This window comes from Hemicordylus capensis, chromosome 3 (assembly GCF_027244095.1).
Source record: "Hemicordylus capensis ecotype Gifberg chromosome 3, rHemCap1.1.pri, whole genome shotgun sequence".
In the NCBI taxonomy this organism is placed as follows: Eukaryota; Metazoa; Chordata; class Lepidosauria; order Squamata; family Cordylidae; genus Hemicordylus; species Hemicordylus capensis.
This window is the reverse complement of record NC_069659.1, coordinates 81,948,817-81,963,986: the sequence shown is the minus strand read 5'-3', so window position 1 is coordinate 81,963,986 and position 15,170 is coordinate 81,948,817. Positions and strand designations below refer to the sequence as shown.

The 15,170-nt window shown below is 41.8% G+C and overlaps 1 long non-coding RNA gene across 1 annotated transcript; it reads right to left on the bottom strand.

Moving 5' to 3' along the window:
• Positions 1-470: 470 nt before the first annotated feature.
• On the bottom strand, positions 471-4,631 carry LOC128349472 (uncharacterized). Its single transcript, XR_008318828.1, has 3 exons — positions 4,556-4,631; positions 2,806-2,979; positions 471-638 (listed from the first exon to the last, which is right to left on the bottom strand). It is a non-coding gene; the product is annotated as an uncharacterized LOC128349472 (long non-coding RNA).
• Positions 4,632-15,170: the final 10,539 nt, after the last annotated feature.

The window sequence follows — 15,170 nt, the reverse complement described above, 5'->3', positions numbered from 1 at the left end:
CAAATAGGTTTGTTTGAATTCAGTCAGACCAAGTCTGACTGAATTCAGGAGGACTTATTTATCTGTGAGCAAGGTTTTGGGTTGGATTGCTAATGTACTGCATATATTCAGTCCACAGTAGGGATGTGCGAACAGGTTCGATGTTGAACCTGTTTGGTCCGATGGTCCAATATCGAACCAAACCCTCCTGTAGCTGTTCACAATCTTTTAAAAATTATTTATTTTTACTCACCCCCTTGGGGGGGGGTGTTTCTCCGAGGCCACAAGTAGTCTCTGGAGGTTCTTCCCTGCCGGCCTCCATTATGCAGCCAATTGCGCTGTTTGGGCAGTCTTCGGCCCGTTCCAGGCTTCATCCCCATTGTGGTGGCCATTTTGGAGGCCACTGTGCATGCCCAATGGGCCTCTGTGTGGCCTGGGTCAACTGTGGTCAGGTTGGGTCCGATCCAGTTCGCACTCGAACTGAACCGGGCCAGCTGGTTTTATCCACACCCCTAGTCCAAAGTGTTGCAGATAAAATTCACGGACATGAGGATGGAGGATGGAAATAATGCCCACACACTTTATTTGCTCAGGAGTTCTCACTTTTGCAATAACCATCAGAGCAGCACTCAAGGTTTGGCAGTAAATTCTGGCCCCATCTGCACAAAAGGCAAAACCGCAGTTAAATGAGGCAGAGGTTAGCATTCCTGTATGTCCAGATATGTGCAACCACATTTTTGAGGCAAAAGCCACCTGCAGTTTCCCTCACCAAATTCCAGTTTCAACTATTGGGTTGTAGTGAGTTTCAACACCCCAACCTGAGGTGTTGGGGTAGTACAGCATTACATCCAAATGCTGACATCACCATAACGGTGATTTTGTACTGCTTTTGGAATGGTAATCATAGAAAGAGTAGCCCAGACCCACCCAGGAACACTATATTTCTACGCCTGCTGTAACTCACAGTGGCCACCATGTGGCAAAAGCACCACACCCCTCCATCCCCCTTTCTTTTACTGTTTCTGCCTGGCAACAGTGATGATATGGCCACAAAGTTGAAGTAAATACAGTGATGGTAGCACGGGGTCATCACCTAGAGCTGCAGCATCAGCAATAGGAAACACCTGTCTCTGCAGCACCAATTAAAGGCTGCAAGTTTATTGATCTTAAATAAAGTGTTGTTGCTCACAATAAACCTGTGTGGTTCTTTAATAGGTAAATTTTATTTTGGTCACTGACCAGCAAAGTGGTTCTTTCAAAATGCAAATTGTCACCAAATGAACAGGCCAGTGGGAGAGAAGGCAATATATGGTTTAGGGGGTTTAGGGGGTTGGATGCACCTGGGGAAAATATTTTCCCCCAGCCCTCCACTCGCAGTGTTCTGAAAGGGCGGTGCTGCTGGTCATGAAGAATGTGCTTTAAATGAACCATGAGGTGTGTCAATGCATGGATTGTTTTGTCAGAACTTGAAGGGTTACATGGAAGGCTCTGCTGTCATGGAAACAGGTCTAATGCTCTTTTGCCACTGTCCCTGATCAAGTACCGGGATAGTGGTCACAGAAGCACAGGAAACTTTCTGGGGTGTGGATGAGAGAACATGTGAGTGATCAAGCTTCCTGCCTTCAGACAGCTGAAGATTTGTCCCTGGGGTATAAGTATGGTGTCTCCTTGGCAGCCTCGTGAGAGACATAAGATCTCCCCCTGGCCCAGAAAGAGGGTAGTGCAGTGCAAGGCGGGGGGTGACTGGTGCCTGTGAGACATTACTTCTTAAGCAAAGTGCATCCAGTCTCCAACTCTGCCCTTGAGCTGGAAAGAGGGAGGAGCAGCTCACTCTTGCAGGCAGGTTAGAGGAAGGGGTTTGACAGCCCCATCATCATGGGTTTGTGAAGGCAGTCCACCATCTCCCGGGGGCAGCCAAAAGCAGACCCCACCAGGGGGACAGGGATCCTCTTCTGCTTACAACAGCCACCATTCTTTTGGCAGCCTTCGCCAGGAAAATGGAAAGTGGGTTGCCCTGCCAACCCCCTAATGCTGCCTGAATCCTGTTAAATCTTTAGTGGTCTCTAGGGGTGTGCACGGAACCATCTGGCCTGGTTCGGTTCAAGGCTGGACTGGCCTTGAACAGAACTGGGCCAGTTTGTTCCGGCCCCCCATTGAATCTCCCGGTCCGGTTGCGGACCGGTTCGCGAATTTTAAAAAAAAAAATTCAAGTGAATTAAGTAGCTGTAGCCCCTTCAGGGGGACAGCCTTGCAGAGGGCATTTGCGCATGCGTGGCGGCCGCCAAAATGGCAGCCGCTCTATCTTATGGAGGCCCAAAAGGGCCAAAAAGACATTACTTACCTGGCCATGGAGGTGATGACGAAGTCCAGCAGGGGGAGAGGGAACACGTGTGGACACCCTCCCACCCCGCGGCTTCAGCAAGCCCCCCAAAGGGACTACAGGTACTTAACTGACTTTAAAAAAAAAATTTAAAAAGTTCACAGACCCTGCAGTCCAGTTCTACTCCAACAGAACTGGGGGTGGTGGTTCTGTTTGACCATGAACCCCCGAACCAAACCACCGGACAGCTGGACCGATCCACACATCCCTAGTGGCCTCCAGAGTCAAGTGCCCACCATCAGGAGTGCCCCCCCCAACCCCCTGCTTAGGGATGTGCCCCTCAGTAGTCCTGCTTATCTCAGATTTTGAACAAACATCAATGTGCTGCTGTAGATTTATAGCTAAGACATAGCTGCAAGTACAGTGAGGAAGGGGTTAAATTGTCATGGCTCTTATGAAGCCAGCTGGCAAAGTTGGAAAGGTCTGATTGCTCTGGACCAGCCCACCTGCAGGTATTGTGTCCAATGAGAGCTGCCTTGGTGATGCGCTGATGCCCTGGCCTCAGTCTGGCGACATGAGCAGCACATGGCTGGCTGGGATGTGGCCTTGGCGGCTGAGGAGGAGGGAGGGGGCACCCTGCCTTGAAACTGGATGTTGCTGAACCACAGTTGGGCATACGTCTGTAATGCAATTCATGGTCAGAAAAATTAACTGCATATTCAGCATCTTCCGGTTTCACATTACATGCGAACGAGGCCTTAGTGAAGCACTGATATCCTATCGTAGGCACCTGCTTGGAGTTTGCTCCACCATCTTCAGCCAGGTTGAGGAACAAGATGGTAGTGGTGGTGGTTGTTTTCATTGTCACTGCTGCTGCTGTGGCTGTTAGTGATCCATTCAGTGGTCATGCTCTTATAAGAAGCAAGCAGCTAAGATGCAGAGCTATGTGCACTCCTGAAAACCATGTGCCCTCCTGTAGTGGCAGAAATTCCAGGAACAGGAAGTGTTCATATGCAAGGCACAAGCATAGTTGGGTGCTGGGCTGAGCCACCATACACAAGATCTGATTATCAATGTTAGCTGGGCACAGTACCCAACTTTAATAGCACCTCGTGCATGAACAATTCCCTGTCCTCCTACTGAGATTTTCACCACCACACATGTGGTTTTCAAGAGCAAGAGCATGAATGGCTCTGAATCTTAGCTGGCTGCTCCTCAGACTAACCTTCTTGCTCATAAGAACATGGCCACTGTGCAGTGAAATGAGCACCTGCCCATGCTGCTGAGTGTGTGTAAACACCACAGACATTGTTTGTGGAACAGGGCAGTTCTGCTCCAGCTCTAAATTGCACAAATGCTGATGTGTGACATGACAGTATGTGGCCCATGTTTAGCCTACTTTCCAGTAGGCTTATGAGATCACACAAACCACCAACAAGGGCAATCACAGAATCAGTCAAAAAAGAGGAAGGAAGGGAAGGGAAATCCCACCGTGACTGTGGCAAACATATATACAAATGATATAAAGCAACCAAACTATGGAAACAATAAACCAATAGTAAAATAATCTCTAATTACTGATACTCATGAACCATAAATCATAAATCCAAACACAAAATTTGAACAAGAATAATAATATGTTCAATAATATTCAAACCATCACATAATACAAAATACAGGAGTATAAACATGTAAAATAACAGTCCTAAATTTCCAGAGGAAGTATGACCAGCAAGGCAAAATAGGGCTGCTGGATAGATGGGCAAAGTTCAATGTCATCCATATAATAGTGGAAGTTCCAAATTGCAGGAAAGCCACATCAAACATAGTCTCAATGGAGTGTGGAAGTCATCAGTCACTTAACTTAACCCTCATGCCCTTTAGGAGAATACAAACTAAATGTGTAGAGATGTAGCTGAGCAGGGCAAAAAAAAAAGAGGGGTGCTGGCTTGTTTGAGAATGCTAGGTATCATCCACACAGGAGTGAAAATTTCCAATAACAAACATGCAAATTGCAGCGACCAGTCGAGCATGGCTTCAAAAGATGTCATAAATCAAAAGATAAAGCCCACTGCATGCCCTGTGGAGGAATGCAAACTAAACAAGTCAAAGTCGAACGGCTATTCCGGATACTCGCCGTTTCGCGGTCAAAGCTTCATCAGCCTGTTAATAAACATAAATACAATCAGTCGAAAGTGAATCCCGATAATAAATATGTCACAAAGAAGATACCCTGATACAAAATTACATACAAACCTCCTTAATACCGGTACTTCATTCCTAGAGCTAAATAAAGCCTTACAATATTATCCGGTATGCTTGTGAAAACTTCTCTAATTTATACCTGTCTAGAAAGGATTTTCCACAGCTGTATATGACGTCATCAATCAAGCATGTGTGCATGCAGATTGATGACTCAGCAGTAAATCAATTAGCACAGACTGACACACTGTAAATAACCTCAGGCATTAAAGGCACAGAGCTCACAATACTACACTTCAGGAAGCTGAGGACATCCTGCATCAATAACAACAAGCCAACCTGACAAAGCCAGGTATAAACATAAGTGAGAAGGGAGGAAAAGGGGAGGCAGTCAAATAACATAACTCAGAATGGGGAGGAAACAAGGGAGCATACATTACTAAACCAAAGGTCTCATAAACAAAGGCCAGAGGGAAACTAGGATGGTAAATCCTGATCTATACCAGGCAGTCCAATTGAGTATGCAGGGCATCTATCCCTAATGTGAAATCAAAAAATTCAGGTAAGGGAATCCTGTGGGTGACAGGGCAAAACCGGATAGATGTAAAACCAATGGTAAGAAGAATCAAGATGGAGTGGCCCTATAAATAGCAGGACAGGTCTAGATTGGTGTTAAGCCCAGACAGTTCCAACATCTGGTATGCAGACATTAAATTCACCAGCTATTGGGATGTTTATCAGGATCTGTATTTAGATACCTGGGTCCGGATGGGGCCCGGGAAACGACTCACGTTTGCCCCGTATAAGAAACCACTACATAAGAATGCTTATTTACACTTTAAATCTCATCATCCCAGACTTCTTAAGCAAGGTTTGCCGTATGGCCAGTTTTTACGTATTAGAAGTAATTCGACTAGGGATGTAGGCTTTGAGAGGGAGGCCGAGACTCTTAAGCAACAACTGATCCAGAGTGTGTGTATGTGTGTATCCGTGTTTGTCCCCCCACCCACATCAACTTCACAACACCTGAACTAATATGAACCAAATCGGGTACAGTTGTAGGGACACATAGGGACACCTCAACAGCGTAGTTGTGATGATGTCATCCACCCCAATCCAAGATGACAGATGCGTAAACTTTTGAGGCACAAGTGGGCTAACTTGTGAACCATCTAACCGATTTGGACCAAATTTGCTACAGTTGTAGAGACACATAGGGATGACCAAATGGTGTGGTGTGATGATGATGTAATCCACTCCATTTCAAGATAGCAGCCACATGAACTTCTGAGGTGCAAGCGGGCTAATTTGTGGACTGCCTAACCTATTTGAACCAAATTGGGTGCACCTGCAGTGAGTGACACACAGGGACACCTCAGTGGCATAGTTTGTGATGATGTCATCCACACCAGTTAAGATGGCAGATCCATAAACCTTTGAGGTGCAAGTGGGCCTCAAAACAACTTGTGAACCATTTAACTGATTTGTAAACCACTTAAGAGCCAGCGTCATATAGTGGTTAAAGTGTTGGACTAGGACTGGGGAGACCCGAGTTCAAATCTCCATTCAGCCATGATACTTTCTGGGTGACTCTGGGCCAATCACTTCTCTCAGCCTAACTTACTTCTCAGGGTTTTTGTGAGGAGAAACTTAAGTATGTAGTACACTGCTCTGGGCTCCTTGGAGGAAGAGTGGGATATAAAATGTAGATGATGATGATGATGATGATGATGATGATGATGATAATCAACTTGTGAACCACTTAACCGATCTGAACCAAATTTCAAATCTTGTGAACCACTTGTGAACCACATAACCAATTTATGTACCACTTGTGAACCACTTAACCGATTTGTGTTCCACCTAAAGGATTTGAACCAAATTTGCTACAGCTGTAGGGACACAAAAGGACACCTCACTGGCATGGTGTATGCTGATGTCATCTACCCCAATCCAAGATGGTGGAAAAAACATTTGAGGCACAAGTGCACTAACTTGAGGACTGTCTAACTGATTTGAATCAAATTTGGAACAGCTGTAGTTATTGACACACAGGGATACCTCAATGGTGCAGTTTGTAATGATGATATCCACCCATATCTAAGATGGCAGACACATGCACATTTGAGGCTCAAAAGATCTAACTTGTGGACCTTGATTTGCACCAAATTTAGTTCAGATGTAGAGAAAGCAAAAGGAAAGTAGTCTGATTAGTTCTTACTAGACAACTTCTTGTTTTATGTAGCCAGCACCTACCATATCACATTTCACTTAGGTTTGTGCCTGTCACTGCTGGTGATCTTTCCTGCTGGAATGCCTAAAACCTGCACACACAACCTGAGTTCTTTCGAAGTTCTTTCGAGGAGGCAGAGTAGAGTTCCAATTTACCAGTAATTTTCTGGTCTCAGCTACAGACAGAAATCCATTCTTGTTTGAACTTCTCACTTGCTTCAGCTCCAAGAGTCCATACATAAGAGACATATAATACTCACTTTATAGAATGACAACTTATTTACTGGTTTCTTCTGTATCATATTTGTTGTTGTTTCATTGTTTTTCACTTTTAATGAGGCATCCTGTAGACCAAAGCCATACCTTAAACCAAAGACAGAAGGTTCCTCCCTCAACATCATGCATTTTATGCATCTTTAGCTGTCCACTGGAAATTGAAGGGCATATCACTTCCAATCACAGTTAACCTTTAAAAATGCATAACACTTCAAGAGAATACATTAAAATTAGTTTGGAGAAGTCACTCTGGCCTGTGAATGAAATGAAATATTTATACTTGTTCAGGAATGGTATAGATAGCTGCACGACTTACAATCTCTTCTAAATGTGAACAACTCCTATTCAGTGTTTCTCAGATTTTATTTCAGGCAACAGCAGCTGCTGCTTCTTTGCTTTACTTCAGTTTTAACTGAATGTACAGCCTGGAATATGTTATAATGATTCAAATGAATTTTTTTAAAAAAAAGAATCACATAGACAGCTGAAGATTCAGCAGGCATTATAGATAGTGAAAAGGCATAATTCTCTCATATATACTCATATATATATAGTCAGAAAACACCGGTGTTCAAATAATTTCTTCTCTCTCTTCCTTCCTTTCTTCCTGCCCAATAAATGCATGTTATAATATTAAATTTTAAAAGATCCTGAATGGGCACTAGTTATAGTAGAGGTGAAAGCTGTCACACACTATCTCCGTGGGACTCCCCATACTTTTCAATGAAGCCTGGGTCCAGTTCTATATGACAGTTGGGTGCACATTTCAGTTTGCACTAGCTCCCTGCTTCTGGCCAGCTGGCTGTGTACCTTAGCAGGAGTTGGATGTTTTGCCAAGTGCCTCTAATACACATTAAGGTAGTTTGCAGTAGTGTGCAAAGGTCCAATCCTGCATGCCCTCTCTCAACATGAACATGAAAACTTAGAGTACTGACGAGGAGCCAATTAGACTCTGCAAGGACTGTTACGTTTTTAAAATTGTTTTTCTCAGCTCGGCGCACACACCCATACTAAGAAAAGGTTTTAATTGGTTTCAGTGTGAAAGAGCCTGCTTTAATGCACCAGTATCAGTATCACTATTGTTTTAAGGCTATGTACCTCTAGAAATTGACGTTGCTGATGTATCAGCCGAAGCTGATAAAATGCACTCCTGGCCACTGCCTCAACCAGGGAGAGCTTTGGGTCCAGGAGCAATCCCTAGCTGCATTCCTGATCTTAACTTGACACAACACAACACTCAGCACAACAGTGTGACACAGAACTATTTTTCAGCCTGGCTTCCTAGAAGTTACACCAAAAATGGGGAGGGAGAAAGGAAGAGAAGAGCTTAACATGCGAGCTAAGAGCATGAGTTGTGATTTTAAAAAGCTCCTGCTTAAAATCTTACCCTCACTCATGAAATCAACTAGAATATTATTAGAGAGGTTGCAAGTCCTCAAGACAGCTTTTAAGAAGTGATTCTATGGCCCCCTAATCGATTCTATGGCCCCCAAGCATCTGAATCGATGTTATCCGATGACCCTGCCTTTTGCCAAGTGAGTCATTGGTCCATCTAGATCAGACAAGAATTTTTCCCTAGTCCTACCCTAACCCTTAAATGTAGAGATGTCAGAGATTGAAACTGGGCCCCTCTGCATGTGAAGCATTTGCTCTACCATGCAGCTACGGTCAACCTCCTTCATGCTCTTTGGTGCACAATAAATGTAGAAAAGAATTGCCGAGTGGGCAGAGAAGCCTTTCTATTATATAAAAACAAGTCATATGTTTTGTAATTGAGTCCAGACCTCCGTCAACTTAAATGCCTGTACAAAATCAACATTTTTAAGCCTTGTCTGGGCATGCCCAGTGAAAACAAATTACAGGAAAGCTGATTGAAATACTAGATAGTGCATTTTCTCTACTTCAGTTGCTTATTACATTGATAATACACATTATTTCCTGTGCAGTGAACAATCTGATTTCTGAAGAGTATTGAATAATGGCATTCGTTGATATTAAATTACTAAAAATAACATATTATTCTGATGCATATGTTGTTGTTTCTTATTGTTGTAATTGTAACCCATACTTCAGTTACTCTAAGGCAATATTTACATGTGTCAGTATTTGCAAAGATCATACCTCTTAAACACTTTAATAGCATAAATGCCTTTGTTGGTGGAGATATGCAACTTGGGGGAGAGACTCTTAGCCCCTTCAAAATAAATGGGAGTTGTAGCATAGGCTTTATTAAAGAGTCATAGCACAAGGTTTCACCTTCGTATTCCTGACACTTGTTGGATCTTCAGCAAAAGGCTGTAGTTATCCCTCTGTTATACTCTTTTTTGTGTAAAATAGCAATTATGAAAAACACACAGTCAAAATCATATTTGATATTTAGGGATAGCCTTATTATGAATAGGATAAAGTAGCTGTTAACATCTCATTTGCAAAGGTTCCAATTTTGAAAGTATAAATTAAGTATACCACTCACTTAGTTTTTACAAAGCACATTGAAGTGTGCTCATGATTAATGCATAGGTCATGGCAGACATGCCCCAATGAAGTAATTTTGCTCCATTAGTTTCTTTGTGCATGTGGAGATTTATTGGTTTATACAATATCTATATACTTCTTTTCAACCACAATGGTTCTCAAAGTTTCTTATATTAATAAAACAATTAAAAATAATAGGAAACAACAAGTAATTGAAAACCATATAAACAATGGTGGGGAAAAGAAATTCAGTAAATAAAACAATGGCACAATTGTCAGATGAAATCAAGCAGAAAAGACACTACTGCCTTTCCTATCTGAAAGGAAGGGAACATGAAAATGTGACCTCAAGGGGGTGGTAATTCCAAACTCTAGGTGCCAACACCAAAAAGCCTCCTCAGTGCATGAGTCTAAACTCCCTAATTAACAGAACGTGAATCTGCCTGATGAGTAGATCTCTGCGTGGGAGGAGAGTTCTCCACTGGCTTTACCATAAGATTTCTGTGAGGCTTTACTGCGAACTCAAAGTTATCCCAAAACCCAATGCAAAAAGTGGATTTTTTTTAACCATGGATATAAATTGGGCTGCACTCCAACGCGCAGTGAAAAACTCGAATTGTGTTTGAAGTGCTCCCCAATATCTTGCAGGGACTTCGGGGTAAATTTGCCCAATATGTGAACACACCCTCCATTCCGGAGGAGATGCAAGCTAATGTTAAAAGCCCTGGGTGAAAAACTTCAGTGGAGAGTTATGTGTGAGGAAGTGCTTTCTGAGATACTCAGGGGCTCAAACCATTTAGGGTTTTAAAGGACAATACTAGCATCTTGAACTGGGTGGAAACAGGCTGGTAATAAAATCAGGAAAAAAATCTTGGAATCATGGTGGAAACCTGAATGAAAATATCAACCCAGTGTGCAGGAGCTGTGAAAAAGGTAAAAGCCATGCTAGGGATCATAAAGGAAAGGGGATAAAAAACAAAACTGTCAATGCTGTAAAGCCCTTATATAAACTTAAGGTATGGCCATACTTAAAACTTGGTGAAAAGGGGAGCTGGGGCAGCAAGAAGGAATAGACAAAAAGAAAGTCGACATGGGGTGATAGTGACAGAGGTGAGGTGGGTTCTTGCACTCACTACTGCATGGCACATTCATTGCCTGAGATGATTGCCTCACAATGGCCATTGCCTTACAATGGGAGAGCTGAGTGGTAGGAAGAGAGAAAGAGAAGAATGGAAGGGAAAGGAAAAACTATTGTTCTAGACTCCCTTTCTGGGATGTGTTTGATTTATTGCCATGTTAACCTGAGAATGAAAAAAAAAGGTTTTGTGTGTCTCACATGTTTAACTTCAAAACCTATTATGCATATGTATAAATTGTTCACCTTAAACTATATGGTTTGTTTCAATTTCTTGAGTGATCTGCTCTGCATGTGTTTTGAGTTATCTACCATCGATTAAGTTATTGTCCTTGGGACTAGTCTCAGCCTCAGTGTTCCTTCATCTGGGAAAGTGGGAAATGTCAGGCTCATGCATTATGAAATTTGTTGTTGGATCTAATCTAATCTGACCATACTTAACAAGGAGCTTGTTGGCGGGACCTGCATAAACCCCACAATCGTTAGTTTGGCCAAACTGTTGTGAGAAATCAAACTATTTCCCCACATTCAGTCAAAACCCACACATGCACCCCTTGCTTCCCTTGCATTCCCCTACCTTCCCTGGTTCTTTCAAGGGATGCAAGTCTTTTGCTGCAGCTTTTGGTTTACAAAGCACCCCACCCGCCGTCCCCCTGCTTTAGGATCCTTGGAAGTCACCATAGGTTCAGCGGATTTTGAATGTTTACAATTCCCAAAATCCACTGCACCAACCAGCTCCTACAAAAAAAATTAAGGAAAAAAGGTACCTTTTAAACCAGAAGCCATGCCTGGCTTCAGTGCTTGGGGTCAGGAGAGTGAAGAGGACATCATGCTGCTGTTTCCTGCAGCCACGTGGCTCCCAGAAAGGGAAGGGCAGACAGAGGGCAATGGGGACGGGGGAGATGTACCCTGTTTCCCTGAAAGTAAGACCTACCCCGAAAGTAAGACTTAGCAGTAATTTCTGATGTACCGCTAATTGCCCTAGTGCATTTTTGGGGGCTAAAATTAATATAAGACACTGTCTTATTTTTGGGGAAACATGGTATGTAAGAACTCTGATAGAATTCCACAATGACAGGAGGGAATTTTTTGGGAGTTCCATTCCAACTGTCGGAGCTTCCTCCTGTCATAGTGGAATTCATTCAGATGGTGCCCGACATAGGGCTTATAAAGTCCAACATGCCTGTCAGGCCTCTTCAAATGCACAACCCTAGCAAATGTTTTCTAGAATGTCTTCTAAATGATTGATTTCATAATAATATGGGCTGTGTGTGTGTGTGTGTGTGTGTGTGTGTGTGTGTGTGTGTGAGAGAGAGAGAGAGAGAGAGAGAGAGAAAGAAAGGGAGGGAGGGAGGAGGTAGGGCTGTGAGCTGGCATGTAACTGGCAATTAGGCTTCTTTGCTTAAGTTACTAATCTACATGCCTTTTTAATTCTTGCTTTGTGCTTTGACACAATTGTAGCATGAACTGTGTTCCTCAGTCTTAAGTATCCTGATGTGCATGGCAAGGAAGGAACTTGGAAAAACATGCAATAATTATAAAGGCTAGGTGAATACATTTTCCAGGCCTCTGCCCCCGGGTGCAGGTTCTGCCTCTTTACTGCTGCTTCTGGCCCTTTATTGTTGCGCTCAGTTCCCTCTGGGGTGTAGCAGGCCCCACCCTTTCATCACTAGGCTGTGCTCCAGGCATGCCAGATTCCCCCACAGACAACCAGACCCCACACCTTGGCTGCACCCATGATCAATCCCCATAGTCTTTTTAGGATCTATTTTCAGTTCAAGGTGATGCGGCAAAGTGGCCATTTTCTAGTTTAGTGCACCAACACAAAAACACTTTTCAAGTCTTGTAGTAGTATAAAACGACAAGAGTTGGGAATGGAATGCTCAAATCCAGCTCCTATTCAGCATTCAATATTCTTAGAAATGTTATCTGTTTTTATTATTTTCTGAAAATCACCTTTAGAACCCTACCGTGTTTAGAACATACCGTGTTCTGTGAAGCCATATTGGTAGGACAGAAATCTTCTAAATAAATGCAACAATTAAAAAATATATAACCTTTATCTTAACTGTATCATATATACAACTGTAGTACTGCATCTCTAATTTAAAAAATGGCAAGGGTATATCTATATTTCTGTTATTATTATTGATTTTCGGTGATGTGTTATTGATTGTAATTAATGCTCTCCATTACTTTTTCCTCTGTGGACTATCATTAAATAAATAGCAGATGGAACATCTATAGAGCTGGTAATGAATTTATAGCATTTATAAAATGTAAGAATAGGAAAGATTTCTTAGCGTATTTTAATCACGGATGAGGCTGTGGGGGGGGGAAAGTCCACTACATCACAGTTCATGAAACCAATGCCAAATTCAAAATTGAAGTCCCTCTCCTTTTTTCTATACATATTTAAAATTATTAATATGAAACTACCACCAGTAGATATTTATCATCTGAATCTGCTGATACTTTTACTGCTGATACTTTTTTTGCTGACAATTCCACAGCAGCACTTTCCAAGTGTTTTGCTATAATAATAAAGTGTCTGTAAAAAACCTCACTTTTCTATACCCTCTTCCACTCTCTGTGAAAACAACTGAAGCATTTTTCCATTTATATTAGCACACTGAATTTATGCCTGCCGAATAATATGAAAAAAGTATTATAATTCACATGCTTTTGCAACTCATTTATCCGGTCTGCCCTTTTCTTCCATAACTAGTACCACCTTGCATGTTTTATCAGGCTCTCTCACAGTTTGGTGCTAGCAGGAATATTTGCAGAGAAGGTATTTATAAAGATCATATATGGAGTTTAATCCCTTCTTGCTTCCCCCTTCTTTGTGTTAATTAAGTGCTTTCTGACATTATTCTAATTAATTATGCTTTATTCTTCAAGCTATTAGCATTACAGTATTGTCTAAATCAGGGGGGGGAAATCCGGTGTTTGCCCCGTGCTTGTTGTAAAACACTGTTTCAGGAGAAGGTTTACAAGAAGCATTGGAGAACCACTGGTGAGTAATATATTTGAAATTATTACTCTGGAGGTGATCTACTTTTTATTAAAATATGTACAGTTTTCCTCACAGGGTTAGCTTGACCAATGTAAACACTTCAATAAAAAGTAATAAATTGAATGATATCTTTCTGCCTCCTTTCACTTCACTTATCTATCTTATGCCTTATAAATGAATAACATTTCACTTATCTACCTTATTTTCTTCTCTTCCATGCCCATAAAATGTATTACATGAACTATATAGCCTGCCTCAATTGACAGTAAGTACATGCTAGCAAAAAACAGTACTGTGGTGATATTACAGGCTAAATGTTTGAGATACACATTTGGCCTGAAATATAATTGGCAGAGCTAGTGTTTCATGGTAGCATATATCTATACATATACAAGCTATTTCCTATTGTGCTGTCCCACTCTCTCAGCATTTCCTCATAACCAGGGACAAAACTTGGGATGCGGTTATGCAGTTTGGTAGAGCATGCTGAATTTTCAGCACCTGAAACATTAATCTGCCTTCTATTAACTGATACCATTGGCCCATCTAGCTCAGTATTGTCTTTACTGGCTGGCAAGGGTTTATGTCTTTCCCTAACCTACTTGAAAAAGCCAAAGATTGCTCCTTCTTCATGCAAAGCATGTTATCTTCCACTGAATGGTGTCCCCTTTCCCTATGGTCCAGTGAAATCTCTAAAGGGAGGAGAGAGGGTTTAGCTCATCACTCTAACGTTACCCCTAAGAGAATCTCTTTGCTTTCTTCATTAATTGACTGGTTGCTATTTGCTTGTATGGGGAAATATTCATTCATTCATTCATTCATTCATTCATTCATTCATTCATTCATATTTCTCTATGTAAACCACTTTAGGAACTTTTGTTGAAAAGTGGTATATAAATATTCTTTGTCATCATCATAGAAATATAGTACCACATGTGAGGATAGTTTTTCAGTAATGCATGAAGGGAAATACTGAATCAAGTCTAATGTACTTCCTAACATTAAAACCACTTCTTCCTAAAGCTCTGGAAAACTCAAAAAAGAGTATAACCACTATCATGGCAATCAGGACACCTGCATATACTGTAGATAAACTACAGGGAGGTTCTGATTCATTCAAATGAATTTGCCACAAAAACCAGGCCACACTGCCAGTCCGACAGCATCCATGCATACTTCCAAAGCACTCATATGAGGCCTGCCACATGTCTAGAATGAACCCAAATATTTGTCATAATTCCATTTCTTCCAATAAACTAGGCAGTTTAATAGCTGCAGAGTTTTATGGAAAAGGACAGAATATGTTGCAGCTCAAATTTAAAATGAATGATAAAACAAGAATGGTTTCCTGCAGTTGAAGAAGGGTTACTTGAAAGAGGGAAGACAGCACAGCTTGAGTTGGAACTTTGCATAAAGCTCATTGAAATACCTTGAGGAGAGCAAATCAATATTGGATTTCAAAGAAGTTGGTAATTAAGAACATCATAATTTGAGCCAACTAAAGTGGAGGTGTTTGAAGAGTGACATAATAT